The 18,166-nt window shown below is 48.2% G+C and overlaps 1 protein-coding gene across 2 annotated transcripts in view; it reads left to right on the top strand.

The window, feature by feature from the left end:
- Positions 1-18,166, top strand: part of SYTL3 (synaptotagmin like 3) — a 232,743-nt gene that overhangs the window by 85,166 nt on the left and 129,411 nt on the right. The window lies entirely within an intron of this gene.

The following is an 18,166-nucleotide window of genomic DNA, read 5'->3' as shown; positions in this document are numbered from 1 at the left end:
TACCTAATTTACTTGTTAGATTGGACAGTTTTTACATATAAACTTTTTCTAAATAGTTGAGATGTTTTAGTTCAATGCAGCAATTATTTATTTAAAAATTGTTTGAAAACCCAAATATAATCTAATTTTCTATCTTTAGAAACTACATTAAACATGATTACAAAAGATATGGTTTTTTTTTACATTACCCTCTTTTATAGGTAGCATATGGAGAGTTAGCTGGGACCCCAGTAATCCCAAAAACTGGGTCCGGCAGAACCCCGTGTGACTAAAGCAGGATAGATGATTCATGTACACTTCTGCTCTTTTAGGGTACTTTCACACTTGCGTTGTTTTCCTTCCGTTACAATCCGCTCTTTTGGAAAACAGCGGAATCCGTTAACGGATTCCGCTGTTTCCCATAGACTTGTATGGTTGACGGATTGTACCAAAAGGACCTGCGTTGCTTCCGCTGGGCGACGCTCCGTTGCTTCCGCCCAGCGGGAGGAACGCAGCATGTAACGTTGTTTTGAGCAGCGGAATCCTCTGGATTTGACTGCGCATGCTCTTTTTTTTTTTTTTTTTTTTTTTTAAATCAAACTCTATTTTAGCTCGTGGTGGCCGAACGTTCAGCTGAGCGCCCGGCCGTCGGCAAGCGACAGCGCTCAGCTGAGCGCCCGCCCGCTCGCATGCCCGGGCACCGGCAAGTGACAGCGCTCAGCTGATCACCCAGCGGTCGGCTGCAGGGAGCGATCAGCTGATCACCCGGCGGCCGGGAGCGATCAGCTGATCACCTGGCGGCCGGCTACTGGGAGCGATCAGCTGATCACCGGCGGTCGGCTGCAGGGAGCGATCAGCTGATCACCCGGCGGCCGGGAGCGATCAGCTGATCACCCAGCGGCCGGCTACTGGGAGCGATCAGCTGATCACCCGGCGGCCGGCTGCAGGGAGCGATCAGCTGATCACCCGGCGGCCGGCTGCAGGGAGCGATCAGCTGATCACCCGGCAGCCGGCAAGTGACAGCGCTCAGCTGATCACCCGGCGGTCGGCTGCAGGGAGCGATCAGCTGATCACCCGGCGTCCGGGAGCAATCAGCTGATCACCCGGCGGCCGGCTGCAGGGAGCGATCAGCTGATCACCCGGCGGCCGGCTGCAGGGAGCGATCAGCTGATCACCCGGCGGCCGGCTGCAGGGAGCGATCAGCTGATCACCCGGTGGCCGGCTGCAGGGAGCGATCAGCTGATCACCCGGCGGCCGGCTGCAGGGAGCGATCAGCTGATCACCCGGCAGCCGGCAAGTGACAGCGCTCAGCTGATCACCCGGCGGTCGGCTGCAGGGAGCGATCAGCTGATTACCCGGCGGCCGGCTGCAGGGAGCGATCAGCTGATCACCCGGCGGCCGGCTGCAGGGAGCGATCAGCTGATCGTTCACAATAGTCTGCCGCTGGTAAAACTGTAAAAAAAAAACAAAACGAATTGCGTTGTTTTGGAGCATCCGTTAAATCCGTTGTACCACTATATGCAACACATCCGTTGCATCCGTTACACATCGCAATGCAACGGATACCGTTCAACGCAAGTGTGAAACTAGCCTTACCAAAAACTGGGTCCTGTAGAACAGAATGTGAATAGAGCAGGGGTCGCTCATGGACACGTCTGCTCTTCTACTGAAAACGGGGTCCTGCAGAACACCATGGGAATAGAGCAGGGGTCGATCATGCACGCTTCAGCTCGTCTACTCTCTATGGGACTGCCGGTTGGTAATAGCCAGGTGTTTTGTAGTGTCATGTATTGCAGTTTAGATCTGTTAAGAGATGCAGGTTTTACTTTCACATCTGAAGTAGACTAATCAAAAATATATTGATAGGGATCAAATAAAGCAAAAAAAAAAAAACATAACAAAAAAACACTAAAATATATATTTTATTAGGTATATTTAAAATAAAAGATACAGATATCAACTATTTGTGTTCTACTACAAATTTACAATAAATGCTGTTTTATTGCTCTGAGTGCTCTGCTTATTGCTTTAGTGCTCTGAGTTGCCAGCCGATTAAATGGTATATGCCACCAAAAATGTATCAGCCAGCAGGAGAAATGCAATCTCTCCATAAATCCCTGCCTGTCAGCAGAGGTTATACCCTATATCAGTTGATGCCCTTGTTCCATATCGGCTGACTGTAAATTCACCCTCACAAAGAAACCACCACCTTCACCCTAAATTTCCAGTGCATGTCAGTATTGTTTGATCGGATTCGGGAGTCTGGTATTATGATGCAGATTGATGAGTATTTTTAATACCAACATAATACCAGACTCCCGAATCCGATCAAACAATACTGATAGGCACATTAGGTACAATTAAGGGAGAAGAGATACCAAATAAGTCTCTTCTGGGGATATATAGATTGACAAGCAATAAGCATATTAGGCCATCCCTTAGGCCTAAGACACACGGCATGAAAATCAGAGTGAATGGAATGCGATAAAACATCGTATTCCACTCGGACCAATATTAGCCTATGTGCCAGCACCCACGAGCGATTATTTTCTCAGCCCTAATTGGACCGAGAAAATAGTCGCAGCATGCTGCTGGTGCAATGCGATCCTTGTTTCTCTCGCACCCATTCAAGTATATGGGGCGAGAGAAAAATCGCACTGCACTCACAGTACACCGGTGTAATGCGAGTGCACAGCGAGAATGGCAATAGCCGGCAACGGAGGGGAGAGGGAGATAAATCCCTCCCTCCCCTCCGCAGCACCGGCCCGCCTCTCCTCAGAGCCAACCCACCCCTCCTCAGTGCCGATGCGTCCTCCGCGGCTGTGGTCCGATTGCATGATACTCGCATGACACTCCGCTCCCACTGTGCTGCCAGCGTGAGCCGAGTGTCATGCGAGGATCGCAGTAGTCCCCCGTGTGGCCCCGGCCTTAGAGCAGTCCTAGTTTTCCAAAAATTCTGAAATGAGAGCAACCGTCATTTTAGTAAATATCAGTCACATAATCTTAATGGACCACTAGAACACAAAACAATTAAATAAAACCTAACCTGCCTAACCATCCCTTTATACACTAGCATAGAGAAAGAGATCTTTTAAAAAAGTGTTTCTAAAGATCTTTTATCTTCTGCTAATGACTAATCCGCCCTCTAATTGACCCACAGGGGCGTACTTGTGACGGGGTATGCGACAGAGCAGTAAGGGACACCAGGCCAATGAACAATCCAACAAGTTTTATTGAGGCAGGGAGCATAGAATATCCAATATCACAATGGTTCTTTAGAGTCCACAATGAGTCCATACAAAGGAATCAGATCCGGGGGCGCCAAGGAAAATGCAACAACAGTCCTTAGATGAGTTCCTTAAATCTAGCAGCGTGGCCGAGACCACACAATCCCATGTGCCAACCGATCTTCAATGTTCAATAGTCCATACATGGGCACCAGGACCTGGCCTCAGCAACAGATCCTAGCCCTTCACCAGACACAGCATCAACTAACTAACAAAACATGTGGCTGATTCTTCCACCTTTCCTTAGATCCACCCCCTGGATGGTAAAGGGTTCACACCCACTTTAGAGTATGTGGCTTTATATGGAGAAGTTTCCAGAAACTACAGGCTTGTGTTGTATGAGTCCCATGTGGAGAAGAACAAAGACACAGTCGCCCACTAGATGTTTACCTAGGCATGATTACATTAAAGTCCAGACACATAGGCCAGGGAGGGACACGCTGTTGCAGTACTAACATGCTATTCAATGCAGCGTCACTAGCGTCCGTAGTGACAAAGCTTTTAAATGCCAGGCACTTCCGGTCATGCGCAGTATGAAGCTGCATGTACGCATCCCGGCTTCATAGAAGTCTACTGCGCATGACCGGAAGTGCCCAGGATATTAAGAAGTGCGGTCACAGGGAACACAGGTCCATGTGGCACCGCTGGTGACGCTGCACTGAATAGCATGTTAGTACGCCCCTGTGGGCGTTCTAACATGCTAAGAGGACGAACTAGTCGGGGATATGACACCCTTGGGACTAGCCCCCGTGCTCATTAGCATAAGATAAAAGATCTTTAGAAATGCTTTTATCTAAAGATCTGTTTATCTATGTATACAGGGACAGTTAAGACCGCTTTACATGCAACGACATCGCTAACGAGATGCCGTTGGGGTCACGGAATTCGTGACGCACATCCGTTCTCGTTTGTGACGTCGTTGTGTGTGTGACACGTACGAGCGACCACTAACGATCAAAAATGCTCACCTTTATAGTTGACACGCTGTCCAGTTCCCAAATATCGTTGCTGTTGCAGGACGCAGGTTGTTCGTTGTTCCTGCGGCAGCACACATTGCTATGTGTGACACCGCAGGAATGAGGAACCTCATCTTACCTGCGGCCGCTTGCAATGAGGAAGGAAGGAGGTGGGCGGGATGTTCGTCCCGCTCATCTCCGCCCCTCCGCTTCTATTGGGCAGCTGCTTAGTGACGTCGCTGTGACGCCGAACGAACCGCCGCCTTTGAAAGGAGGCGGTTTCCCGGTCACAGCGATGTCGCTAGGCAGGTAAGAAGTGTGACGGGTCCGAGCGATGTTGTGTGCCACGGGCAGTGATTTGCCCGTGACGCACAACCGACGGGGGCGGGTATGCTCGCTAGCGAGATCGCAGCGTGTAAAGTGGCCTTTAGGCAGGGATTAGCAATATGCACCCAGAACTGCTCGTGGTTCTGGGTGCATGTTGGACCTGACAGGTTCCCTTTAAACATTAATACCTGTTCAATAAACAAACCTGTATGGAACGGACATGATTGGGTACTTACAAGATAAGTACCCCTGTTGCACCTGAATGTGCCTATTTAGCATGTTTGTTTATTAAACAGCTGTTTGATGGGATTGTAAAAATGAGGAAGTGGATGGAAACGTGCTGAAATTGAATGGGAACGGGATGGGGAAGATGCCTGGATGCATCTTTGAAACACAGGTTGCTTCTGGGAACAATGTTGTCAGAGTATTATGCCACTTTCACGTGAGGTTCCCCCACCTGTTTGTAATAACCAATGCAGGTAAAGTAGACAACTGTGTTCTTTATCTTGGCAGGTTAACAAAAATAGAAGCACCCATACAACGTTTTTTTTAAAATTTATTTAAATAATAAAAAAAACTACTTTTGACTCCTTCTCATTTTTGATAGCCAGTGAAGATAAGGCAGACAGCTGGAGACTGGTAGTTTCAGGCTGGGAAGGTCCACGACTATTGAGCCCCCCCAGCCTAAAAATAGCAGCCCACAGTCGGCCCACAATTAGCTCATGCATTAGAAACCCCAAATTGTGGTGTTTTAGCTAGCTCATTCTGATTGCCCTGGTTCGGTAGTGATCGGGGTAATATATGGGGTTCATGTCAGCCGTGATTTGTCAAAAATCACAGCTGCCATCAAGCCCTTGGATTACTGACTCTGTAAGAAGAAAAAAAACAACATAAACAAAAAAATCCTTTATTTTAAATGATGAACACTCTTTCACGAATTTATTGACCACCAAAAAACACCCCTGCATGTCCAACACAATCCACGTGACCTCCCATGACGATCCCAATTTTGCTACACCCAGAAGCTGCAGTGTTTGAAAATGCATCTGATCACTGCAGCTTCTAAGACACAATGAGGGCAATCCGGAAGTGGGTTCTACGAAGTTCATTGAGAGCCTTGTGAACTTTGATGACCTGACTGCCGGACTGTCAGATTGCGAGACACGGCGGCACAGCAGTCTGACAATCTGGTGGCTGTGAGGTCTGGAAACCTTAAATGAGCCTTTAAGGCTATGTGCACACTAGAAAAAGGATTTTTCTTAAGAAACTTCTTAAGAAAATTTCTTGAGAGTGAAGGATTAGCGCACCTGCGTTAAAAAACGCACCTGCGTTTTTTACCGCGATTTGGTGCGTTTTTACTGCTGGTTGCTCCCTGCGTTATTGTGCCATTGTCTATGGTAACTAACGCAGTTATCTGTAGAAAAGAAGTGACATGCTCATTCTTTTTCTTAAGAAAATCTACTGAAAGAATTTTCTTAAGAAAAAAACGCAGTGTGCGCACAGCTAATTTTTTTTGCCATAGGTTTGGCTGGGGAATGTTTGCAGAAAAGGTTACAAGAATTTCTCAAGAAATTTCTGCAGCAAAAACGCACCAAAAACGCAGGTCAAAAACGCAGGTCAAAAACGCAGTGTGTGAACACAGCCTAAGGGAGCCTTTAAAGTTCCGGGAGTTCTCACATGTTGGGACACCTGGAGCCTGTGAACTCTGGTAAGTGAGTAGCATATGGATTGCCCCACCCAATTATCCTACAGCAATGCTGACAGCACTCCTACTTCTATTTTGAAAAGACAGCCTCAGGATATACGCTGAGCACGTCCACTCAACTCTTTGGTCAACCATGGTGAGGACTGTTCTGAGTGAAATCTGTCTTGTTAAACCACTGTATGGCCTTGGCTGCAGCTCAGTTTCAGGGTGTTGTCAATCTTCTCATTGCCTAGGCCATCTTTATGTGGAGCAACAATACTTTATTTCAGATCCTCAGAGAATTTTTGATATGAGGTGCCATGTTGAAGTTTCCTATTCACACCTGAGACCATGTAACCCTAATGAGTCCCATTATACAAGGGCTAACTGACTAATTGGGAACAATTTGGCTATTTTCACCTAGGGGTGTACTCACGTTTGTTGCAAGAGGTTTTGACATTAATGTCTGTGTCTTGAGTAGAGATGAGCGAACCGGTCCCGGTTCGGCTCGAGGCCGGTTCGCCGAACGGAGGTCCCGTTCGAGTTCGGCTCGTCGAACGTTCGACGAACCGAACTCGAGCTGCATAGGAAACAATGGCAGGAAATCACAAACACAGAAAAACACCTAGAAAACACCCTCAAAGGTGTCCAAAAGGTGACAAACAACTCACAACACAACACAAACACATGGGAAAGTGACAAGGACATATACTTATGCAAAAACAAAAGAGCTGGACAAGGAAAAAGAGGAGGAGACACAGATATAGGCATGGCACGCCCTTCTAAAGTCATGTAAAACACCGCAAGGTGACTCAAAGCGGAGTCTCCCTTTTTTCCAAAAATTGTGCCCCACACACACCCACCCATTCAGTGGCAGCACTTGTGCCCTAGTTGTACACTTCACAGCTAGATTTGCATCAAGCACATTCAAAAATACGCCATAATTAACCGTCCCCAGGATGACACCAGGGTAGGTAGCAAAGTCTTTCCTGATCCCAGCTCTGTTCATCTTGGCTTCTTTTAAAAACACAGCAAGCAAGGGTTACTCCAAGCGGAGTCTCCCTTTTTTTCCAAAAATTGTGCCCCACACACACCCACCCATTCAGTGGCAGCACTTGTGCCCTAGTTGTGCACTTCACAGCTAGATTTGCATCAAGCACATTCAAAAATACGCTCTTCTTAACCGTCCCCAGGATGACACCAGGGTAGGTAGCAAAGTCTTTCCTGACCGCAGCTCTGTTCATCTTGGCTTCTTTTAAAAACACAGCAAGCAAGGGTTACTCCAAGCGGAGTCTCCCTTTTTTTCCAAAAATTGGGCCACACAGACACCCACCCCATCAGTGGCAGCACTTGGGCCCTAGTTGCAAACAGGATGTTTAGATTTGCATCAAGCACATTCAAAAATACGCCATAATTAACCGTCCCCAGCATGACACCGGGGTAGGTAGATAAAGTCTTTGCTGAACCATGACTTGTTCATCTTGGCTTCTTTTAAAAACTATGTAAGCAAGGGTTACTCCAAGCGGAGTCTCCCTTTTTTTCCGAAGATTGTGCCCCACACACACCCACCCATTCAGTGGCAGCACTTGTGCCCTAGTTGTACACTTCACAGCTAGATTTGCATCAAGCACATTCCAAATCCACAAGCATTTACTCTCCCCAGGATGACACAGGGGTTGTAAATTCCTTCTGGATCCATGACTTGTTCATTTTGATGAACGTCAGTCTGTCCACATTGTCACAGGACAGACGCGTGCGCTTATCTGTCAGCACACACCCAGCAGCACTGAAGACACGTTCAGAGACAACGCTGGCAGCTGGACACGACAAAATCTCCAAGGCGTAAGTTGAGAGCTCTGGCCATTTTTCGAGGTTTGAAGCCCAAAAGGAGCAAGGCTCCATTTGCAAAGTCATGGCATCGATGTTCATTTGGAGATCCTCCTGTATCATCCTCTCCAGCCGTTGACTATGTGTCAGACTTGTTGTCTCTGGTGGCCTTGCAAAGGAGGGTCTAAAAAAATTATGAAAAGATTCCATAAAATTGCTGTTACCAGCACCAGATACGGTCCTACTGGTACGTGTAGACTGTTGAAGATGACGAGACCGTCCCATGTTTGTCAAGTTACAACTGGGAGATACACTCCCTGCACCTGCACGGTTGTTTGGTGGAAAAGCGGATCTAAGATCGAGTAACAGCTTCTGCTGATACTCTTGCATACGTGCGTCCCTTTCTATGGCTGGAATTATGTCACAAAATTTGGACTTGTACCGGGGATCTAATAGTGTGGCAAGCCAGTAGTCATCATCACTTCTAATTTTGACAATACGAGGGTCATGTTGGAGGTAGTGCAACAAGAAGGCACTCATGTGTCTTGCGCAGCCATGCGGACCAAGTCCACGCTGTGTTTGTGGCATAGAGTTGCTAACCGTTCTTTCTTCCTCTGACATTTCCCCCCAACCTCTTTCAACTGAAATTTGACCAAGGTCTCCCTCATCTGCTGAGTCTTCCATGTCCATGGACAGTTCGTCCTCCATTTCTTCATGTCCTCCTACACCTTCCTCAACATCTCGCCTGCTACCATGCGCCCTTGTTGATCCCTGTCCCCCATGCTGCCATGCCTGGCGCCTTGGTGATGATGAACGTCTGGACCTTGGTGATGTTGTTGTGTCTTGCGCATATGAATCCTCCTGTAGTTCATCCCCTTCCTGTTGTCCCACCCCCTGACTCCGAATAGTGTTTAGCGTGTGTTCCAGCATGTAAATGACTGGAATCGTCATGCTGATAATGGCATTGTCAGCGCTAAACATATTCGTCGCCATGTCGAAACTGTGCAGAAGGGTGCATAGGTCCTTGATCTGAGACCACTCCATCAGGGTGATCTGCCCCACCTCTGCATCTCGTTAGCCCAGGCTATACGTCATGACGTATTGCACCAGGGCACGGCGGTGCTGCCACAGTCGCTGTAACATGTGGAGAGTTGAATTCCAGCGTGTCGCCACATCGCATTTCAGGCAATGAACCGGCAGGCCGAAAGACTTCTGGAGCGATGCAAGTCGCTCAGCTGCGGCGCTTGAACGGTGGAAGTGAGCAGACAGTTTTCGTGCCCTGTTCAGAAGGCCATCTAGGCCGGGATACTGTGTTAAAAATTGCTGCACGACAAGGTTCAACACGTGAGCCATACAAGGTACGTGTGTCACCTTGCCCAGGCGAAGGGCCGCACCCAGGTTTGCAGCATTGTCGCACACGGCCTTACCAGGCTGCAGGTTGAGTGGAGACAACCATTTATTAAACTCGGACCGCAGAGCTGACCACAACTCCTCAGCTGTGTGACTCTTATTCCCAAGACATGTCAAGCTAAAGACCGCCTATTGCCGTTGCGCTCTGCTGCCAGCATAGTAATGAGGGGTGCGTGATTCCTTCTGCGCAGTGAGAACGCTGGTGGCCTGACCAGGCAGGCTTGGGGCGGAGGTGGAGGACCCAGATGAGGTGGAGGATGCAGAAGCAGTGGCGGAACTTGGACAGACAGAGGATTGACACACAATTCGTGGGGACGGCAAGACTTGTGCAGCAGACCCTTCACCATCTATCACCATAGTTACCCAGTGAGCGACATGTAACGTCCCTGTCCATGCTTACTGGTCCAAGTATCGGTGGTGAAATGCACCCGTTCACACACAGTGTTTCTCAAGGAAGCGGTGATGTTGTGTGCGACATGCTGTAGCGCGGGCACACCTTTCTTAGAAAAGTAGTGGCGACTAGGCATCTGGTACTGGGGCACAGCGACAGACATAAGGTCTCTAAAATCGTGTGTGTCCACTAGGCGGAAAGGCAGCATTTCTGTAGCCAACAGCTTACAGAGGGATAGAGTCAACCTCTTAGCTTTGTCATGGGTCGCAGGAAATGGCCTTTTATTTGTCCACATCTGAGGGACAGAGATCTGGCTGCTGTGTGTACACGGTGTTGAGTAGGGTGTCCCTGGAAAAATGCAGGTTTGTGAGGAAAGTGCAGGCGGAGACATGATGTTGCCTTCATCCAAAGTTGGTGCTATCGATGTCTGAGAGAGCTGTACACACTCACTTGTTTCCCCTTCCAAAACAACTGACGACCTACCAAGCAAACTGCCTGTTGCGGTTACAGTGGTGGAAGTTGTGGGTGGAAAAACAGGTGTGACAGTTGTCCCCACAGTCCTAGAAGATGAAGAGCGCGCGGATGCACTGGAAGGGGCAGGCGGTGGATGGTTCGCTCCGCTAGGCCGCATTGCAGCACGGTGAGCTTCCCACCGGGACCTATGATATTTATTCATGTGACGATTCATGGAAGAAGTTGTCAAACTGCTGAGGTTTTGACCTCTACTAAGAGAATCATGACAAAGTTTACAGATCACATAATTTGGGCGATCTTTTTCTATGTCAAAAAAAGGACCAGGCTAGGCAAGGCTTAGAGGCCATGCGACCTGTTGATCCACCCCGAATAATGCTCATAGGCAGAGTGGTGGCTGAGGATGCAGTTGTAGACGTGCTACCAGTGCTCCGACTGTGTCCAGGAAGGCGCAAGGTAACTTCGTCGTCGGTTGCATCCTCCTCCACCGCCTCTGTTGACCTCCTCGAGTGCCTGACTGGGGGTTGACAGTAGGTGGGATCTAGAACTTCATCATCAATTGTTGTGTTTGCACTCCCCTCCCCCTCAGACCGAGCCTCTTCTTGCCCTGACCGAATATTTAAGTTGTCATCCCAATCGGGTATCTGCGTCTCATCTTCATCAGTATGTTCCTCATTGTCTATAACCACAGGTGTTACAGTTTGTGACAAAGGGTCAACATTATGCTTAGAAACTTGGTCCTCACGGCCTGAATCAGAGTCACAAAGGTTCTGGGCATCACTGCAGACCATTTCCTGTTCTGTACTCACTGTAGCTTGGGAGCAGACCTCTGATTCCCAGGCTATAGTGTGACTGAACAGCTCTGCAGACTCAGCCATCTCAGTTCCACCATACTGTGCAGGGCTGATGGAGACTTCAGAGCTGGGAGAAAGCAAGTTTGATTGGGATGACAACTCAGAGGACTGGTGTTTTTTGGATGCGGTACTTGAAGTGGCTGAGAGGGCACTTGTTGGACCACTTGAGATCCATTCAAGCATTTTCCTTTTTTGCCCATCATCTACCTTTGTTCCTGTTGTTCGTGTCCGTAAAAAAGGGAGCACATCGGATTGTCCACGGTAAGTAGTAGACATCTTACTTTTGCTGGTAGATGGTCTATCTTCAGCAGATGATAATGGAGCTTTGCCACCTTCCCCACGGACAAAACCTTTTTTGCCTTTTCCACCACGCCTCTTCCCCTTTCCACCAGCATCTGTCATTTTGCCACTCATGTTGATTGCGACAAGATTGTGGACTGAAAATGTGGTAGTAAAAATTGAGAGGTGGTGTAGATTGCAGTGGTGGTCTAGCTTTATTAACAGCAGAATAATAAAGAATAAATATCCCTGACAATGCAACTACGGCCCTTAAACTGGCAGCAAAAATTGCTAGTAGAATGGCTTAGTTATAATGAGTTGGAGTGTGCAATGCAGGCAGAGGTGCTGCAAATGTCTTTGCACTAGTGTGACTATAGCAAAGTCCAATAGCCACGTATAGGATGCCACTAGGTACACTGAGTGTTTGCTAGTATAATGGCTTAGTTATAATGAGTTGGAGTGTGCAATGCAGGCAGACGCGCTCTGCAAATGTCTTTGCACTAGTGTGACTATAGCAAAGTCCAATAGCCACGTATAGGATGCCACTAGGTACACTGAGTGTTTGCTAGTATAATGGCTTAGTTATAATGAGTTGGAGTGTGCAATGCAGGCAGACGCGCTCTGCAAATGTCTTTGCACTAGTGTGACTATAGCAAAGTCCAATAGCCACGTATAGGATGCCACTAGGTACACTGAGTGTTTGCTAGTATAATGGCTTAGTTATAATGAGTTGGAGTGTGCAATGCAGGCAGACGCGCTCTGCAAATGTCTTTGCACTAGTGTGACTATAGCAAAGTCCAATAGCCACGTATAGGATGCCACTAGGTACACTGAGTGTTTGCTAGTATAATGGCTTAGTTATAATGAGTTGGAGTGTGCAATGCAGGCAGACGCGCTCTGCAAATGTCTTTGCACTAGTGTGACTATAGCAAAGTCCAATAGCCACGTATAGGATGCCACTAGGTACACTGAGTGTTTGCTAGTATAATGGCTTAGTTATAATGAGTTGGAGTGTGCAATGCAGGCAGACGCGCTCTGCAAATGTCTTTGCACTAGTGTGACTATAGCAAAGTCCAATAGCCACGTATAGGATGCCACTAGGTACACTGAGTGTTTGCTAGTATAATGGCTTAGTTATAATGAGTTGGAGTGTGCAATGCAGGCAGACGCGCTCTGCAAATGTCTTTGCACTAGTGTGACTATAGCAAAGTCCAATAGCCACGTATAGGATGCCACTAGGTACACTGAGTGTTTGCTAGTATAATGGCTTAGTTATAATGAGTTGGAGTGTGCAATGCAGGCAGACGCGCTCTGCAAATGTCTTTGCACTAGTGTGACTATAGCAAAGTCCAATAGCCACGTATAGGATGCCACTAGGTACACTGAGTGTTTGCTAGTATAATGGCTTAGTTATAATGAGTTGGAGTGTGCAATGCAGGCAGACGCGCTCTGCAAATGTCTTTGCACTAGTGTGACTATAGCAAAGTCCAATAGCCACGTATAGGATGCCACTAGGTACACTGAGTGTTTGCTAGTATAATGGCTTAGTTATAATGAGTTGGAGTGCGCAATGCAGGCAGACGCGCTCTGCAAATGTCTTTGCACTAGTGTGACTATAGCAAAGTCCAATAGCCACGTATAGGATGCCACTAGGTACACTGAGTGTTTGCTAGTATAATGGCTTAGTTATAATGAGTTGGAGTGTGCAATGCAGGCAGACGCGCTCTGCAAATGTCTTTGCACTAGTGTGACTATAGCAAAGTCCAATAGCCACGTATAGGATGCCACTAGGTACACTGAGTGTTCGCTAGTATAATGGCTTAGTTATAATGAGTTGGAGTGTGCAATGCAGGCAGACGCGCTCTGCAAATGTCTTTGCACTAGTGTGACTATAGCAAAGTCCAATAGCCACGTATAGGATGCCACTAGGTACACTGAGTGTTTGCTAGTATAATGGCTTAGTTATAATGAGTTGGAGTGTGCAGAGGACAGGAGGTTACAGTGCCAGGATTGTGGGGTCTGGGTAGAGGAATGGAAGCCTGCCTTTCTATTCCCTCCTAATAGGGAAATGCAGGGAGGAAATCCCTGACCTTGGCTACACAGACGCTGTCGCTGTTTTCAGGACCTGTCACCTTAACTCTGACCCTGCCGGTTTGAGCCCTTAAAAGGACTGCTAGAAAGTGCTCTCCCTAAGCTGTCCAGTGCTGTGTATGGAGCGCATACAGCTGTATCAGCGATAGGACAAAGGACGGAGCTGCGACAGTGATGTCTGACACCAAAGACGCAGAAGAGATAATGGCGTCCTGGAGGAAAATGTCCGGTTTTATTATGCAGGGACATGTGACATGGACATCCTATCACACATGCCGTTGCTTCTCTGGCTAAAAGTCCACTTAGCTGTGTGTGTGTCTGGGATTGGCTGACATGCTGGCCCGCCCCACTACACGCACGCGCTTAGGGAAGGAAGACAAGGAAAAAAAAAAAAAATGGCGATCGCCATTATAGAAACAGCAGTGATCTGAAGGCGCTGTTCACGCACACTATACACTGAAATGTCATAATAGTGTGAGTCACAGAGTGACTTACACTATTACAGCAGAAACCAAGCTAGGAATTAGCTGGTTTTTTGCTGCTAGAACCGTTCTCGAACGTTTCTAGAACTATCGAGCTTTTGCAAAAAGCTCGAGTTCTAGTTCGATCTAGAACAGGCCCCAAAATCACTCGAGCCTCGAACTGGAGAACCTCGAACCACGAACCGCGCTCAACTCTAGTCTTGAGTTATTTGGAGGGCACCAAATTTACTGTTATAAAAGCTGTAAACTGACTATTTTACATTGTACAAAATGTTGTAACTTCAATGTTGTGCCATGAAGATATATCATATTTTCCGGTGTATAAGACAACTCTTTAACCCCTGAAAATCTTCTCAAAAGTCGGGGGTCATCTTATACGCCAGGTATCGTCTTATAGGGCAGTCATGGCGAACCTTTTACAGGCCGAGTGCCCAAACTCTAGCCCTAAACCCATTTTTTTTTTCCAAAGTGCCAACCAATCCTATTATGTAAATAGTTGATTTTAATCTTACCTTTGCCGTCTTCTCTTCTCTTCAGCAGGGGGCATCTGGCTCATGCATGCTTACCACACATTGAAGCTGAGCCCCTGCCCTTTCCAGACACAGCAGTTGGATTGATCTTTCTGGAAAAAATTACAGCATATTAGACAGAGATTTTAGCATGGAATGCAATCAGATGTCACCCTGTAACCCACATCTACATTTCAAAGTCTGAACATCTTGAAATCCCATAAAGACGTACAAGTTGCTCCCCTCCCCTTTCATTGTGTAGTTCTGTCCCCCTTCCTGGCCACTTCCTGGTAAACATGTCCCCTATCCTGATATATATTACCTACATTCTGGTATATTTGTCCACATCATGGCCCCATCCTGGTAAATGTACCCCATCCTGGTAAATGTACCCCATCATTGTAAATGTACCCCATTCCTGGTAAATTTACCCCATCCTGGTAAATGTACCCCATCATTGTAAATGTATCCCATCCTGGCATGTTCCCCCATGCTGTTAAATGACCCCATCCTGGTAAATGTACCTCATCCAGGCATGTTCCCTTATCCTGGTAAATGTCTCCTTTCCTGGTACATGTACCCCATCCTGATAAATGTCACCCTTCCTGCTAAATGTTCCCCATCCTGGCATTTTTCCTCATCCTGGCATGTTCATGTACCCCCATCCTGGCATGTTTCCCCCCATCCTTTCATGTTTCCCCCCCATTCTGGTAAATGTATCCCCCCATCCTGGTAAATGTATCCCCCATACTGGTAAATGTACCCCTTCCTGGCATGTTTCCCTTCCTGCTAAATGTACCCCATCCTGGCATGTTTTCCCCCATCCTTGCAGTCATGTTTCCACCCATGCTTACAGTCATGTTTACCCCCATCCTTGCAGTCATGTTTACCCCCATCCTTGCATGTTCCCCCCATCCTTGCATGTTTCCCCCATCCTTGCAGCCATGTTTCCCCCATCTTTGCATGTTTCTCTCCCTCTTTGCACGTTTCCCCCATCTTTGCATGTTTCTCTCCATCTTTGCACGTTTCCCATCCTTGCAGCCATGTTTGCCCCGTGCTCTGTATGCCCCGTGCTCTCCATGTTTTCCCTGTGCTCTGTATGCCCCGTGCTCTCCATGTTTTCCCCGTGCTCTCCATGCCCCGTGCTCTGTATGCCCCGTGCTCTGTATGCCCCGTGCTCTGTATGCCCCGTGCTCTGTATGCCCCGTGCTCTTTGTATATGCCCCGTGCTCCCATCTTTGCCCCGTGCTCCCATCTTTACCCCGTGCTCTGTTTGCCCTGTGCTCTGTTTGCCCCGTGCTCTGTTTGTATATACCCCATGCTCCCATGTTTGCCCCGTGCTCTGTTTGTATATGCCCCATGCTCCCATGTTTGCCCTGTGCTCTGTTTGTATATGCCCCGTGCGTCCATGTTTGCCCCATGCTCTGTATGCCCCGTGCTCTGTATGCCCCATGCTCTGTATGCCCCATGCTCTCCATGTTTTCCCCGTGCTCTGTATGCCCCATGCTCTGTATGCCTCGTGCTCTGTATGCCCCGTGCTCTGTATGCCCTGTGCTCTCCATGTTTGCCCTGTGCTCTCCATGTTTGCCCCGTGCTCTGTATGCCCCGTGCTCTGTATGCCCCGTGCTCTCCATGTTTGCCCCGTGCTCTCCATGTTTGCCCTGTGCTCTCCATGTTTGCCCCGTGCTCCCATGTTTGCCCCGTGCTCTGTATGCCCCATGCTCTGTATGCCCCGTGCTCTGTATGCCCCGTGCTCTGTATGCCCCGTGCTCTGTATGCCCCATGCTCTGTATGCCCCGTGCTCTGTATGCCCCGTGCTCTGTATGCCCCGTGCTCTGTATGCCCCGTGCTCTGTTTGTATATGCCCCGTGCTCCCATGTTTGCCTCGTGCTCCAATGTTTGCCCCGTGCTCTGTTTGCCCCGTACTCTTTTTGTATATGCCCCATGCTCCCATGTGTGCCCTGTGCTGGCTCTGTCCCCCCACACCTTGGCACAGCCGCACAGAGCTTAAAAAAAAAAAACAAAAAAAACAAAAACCTCACCTTCTAGTCCCCACTCCTCCGCTGCTGCGTCCTCAGTCACTTCCGTCCCCGCGTGGCCACAAGACGCCGGCGCCGCCTACTGACGCTCCTCCGTCTCCTAGGCAACAGGCCGGCAGCCCAGGAGAGGAGGCGTGTCAGAGCGAGGAGAAATATCTCCTCTGCTAAACACCACTTTGAACTGCTGGCGCGATCACACCGACAGTGCAAAGTGGCTGAATGTGGCGACAGCGCGCATACCAGCAAAAAGGGCTCTGCGTGCCCTGTCTGGCATGCATGCCATAGGTTCGCCATCACTGTTATAGGGCGTATAATTAGGTACCATACCGTATTTTTCAGATTATAAGTGGCTGGTGGCTATCTGTGCGGGCGGGCGGCTGCCTCTCTGTGCGGTCGATTCTCTGTGCGGCTGGCTGTCTCTCTATGCGGGCGGCCAGCTGGCTCTCTCCTTCTGGGCAGCCGGCTGGCTGACTCTCTGTATGCCGGCTAGCTGTGCTGGCAGCGGAATCTGCGGTGGCTGTGCGGCAGATTTCCCAGATGCTCTGGCTTCAAATCATAGCTCCATCTGCGGGTGCCATTTCTGTGAAGCCCGGACCACCGACAGAGCATCTGGGACACCTACCTGCTCCACACAGCCAGCTTTCACTGCCAGGCACAGACCCACTGCTGCCAGGCACAGACCCCACTAGCACCGCCCCTGCCTCCTGCTTCACCACCGCTGTCAGGCACAGACCCACCACTGCCAGGCACAGACCCCTGAGAGGGGTGTTCACTTTTGTGATATACTGTATGTGAGAGGTTAAATCCAACCAATATAAAATAATCAATGCTATGTGAACACAGGGAAAGGCACCACTGTAAACAGATAAAATGAAATTTGAAGATACTAGGCCAACATGCTCTAAATCAAGCATATAAAATCATCACAAGTGAATAGAGCAGGGCTATATGGTACTAGCCCAGCCAGTTTAATAAATGTATGCAAAGTTAATATTCAGTTGTATCTAGAATAGTCAAAGAACAAATGCTATATAGACAAGTAATCTATGCATCAAATAACAGCTCTCATACCTTACCTAGCAACATCATTACAGAGATGGTAACAAACACTATCTTTGAGAATTTTGCTGTATCAATAGCCTTGTCAAGTGGTAATTAGAGATAAGCGAATACATTTGAGTGGACTCATCACTATTGTAGCTCATTTGTATCAGTTAACAATATGTAAAGTGAAGAAAAATTAATATTTCCCTTCAAAGCATTAATTCTTCTAGTTACACTTGCACATGATTTTTGAAGGAACTTGGCAGGGAGATTGTTTCAAACATCTTGGAGAACTAACGATAATAATCGCTACGGCAGCTTTCACTAGATATTGCACGTGCGACGGGGGCGGGACTATCGCTGCAGCATCGGTAACACATTGTTACCGATGTCGCAGCGTGCAAAGCCCGCCTTAGTGAGGTTGAGATCAGAGCTCTGTGGAGACCATATCATCACCTCGAGAAATCCTTCTTCACACTGAAGGAAGTTCTTAATGACATTGGTTTTATGCTTGGGATCACTGTCCTGCTGCAGAA

This window comes from Anomaloglossus baeobatrachus, chromosome 3 (genome assembly GCF_048569485.1).
Source record: "Anomaloglossus baeobatrachus isolate aAnoBae1 chromosome 3, aAnoBae1.hap1, whole genome shotgun sequence".
Lineage (NCBI taxonomy): Eukaryota > Metazoa > Chordata > Amphibia > Anura > Aromobatidae > Anomaloglossus > Anomaloglossus baeobatrachus.
This window is presented reverse-complemented; position numbering and strand designations above follow the sequence as displayed.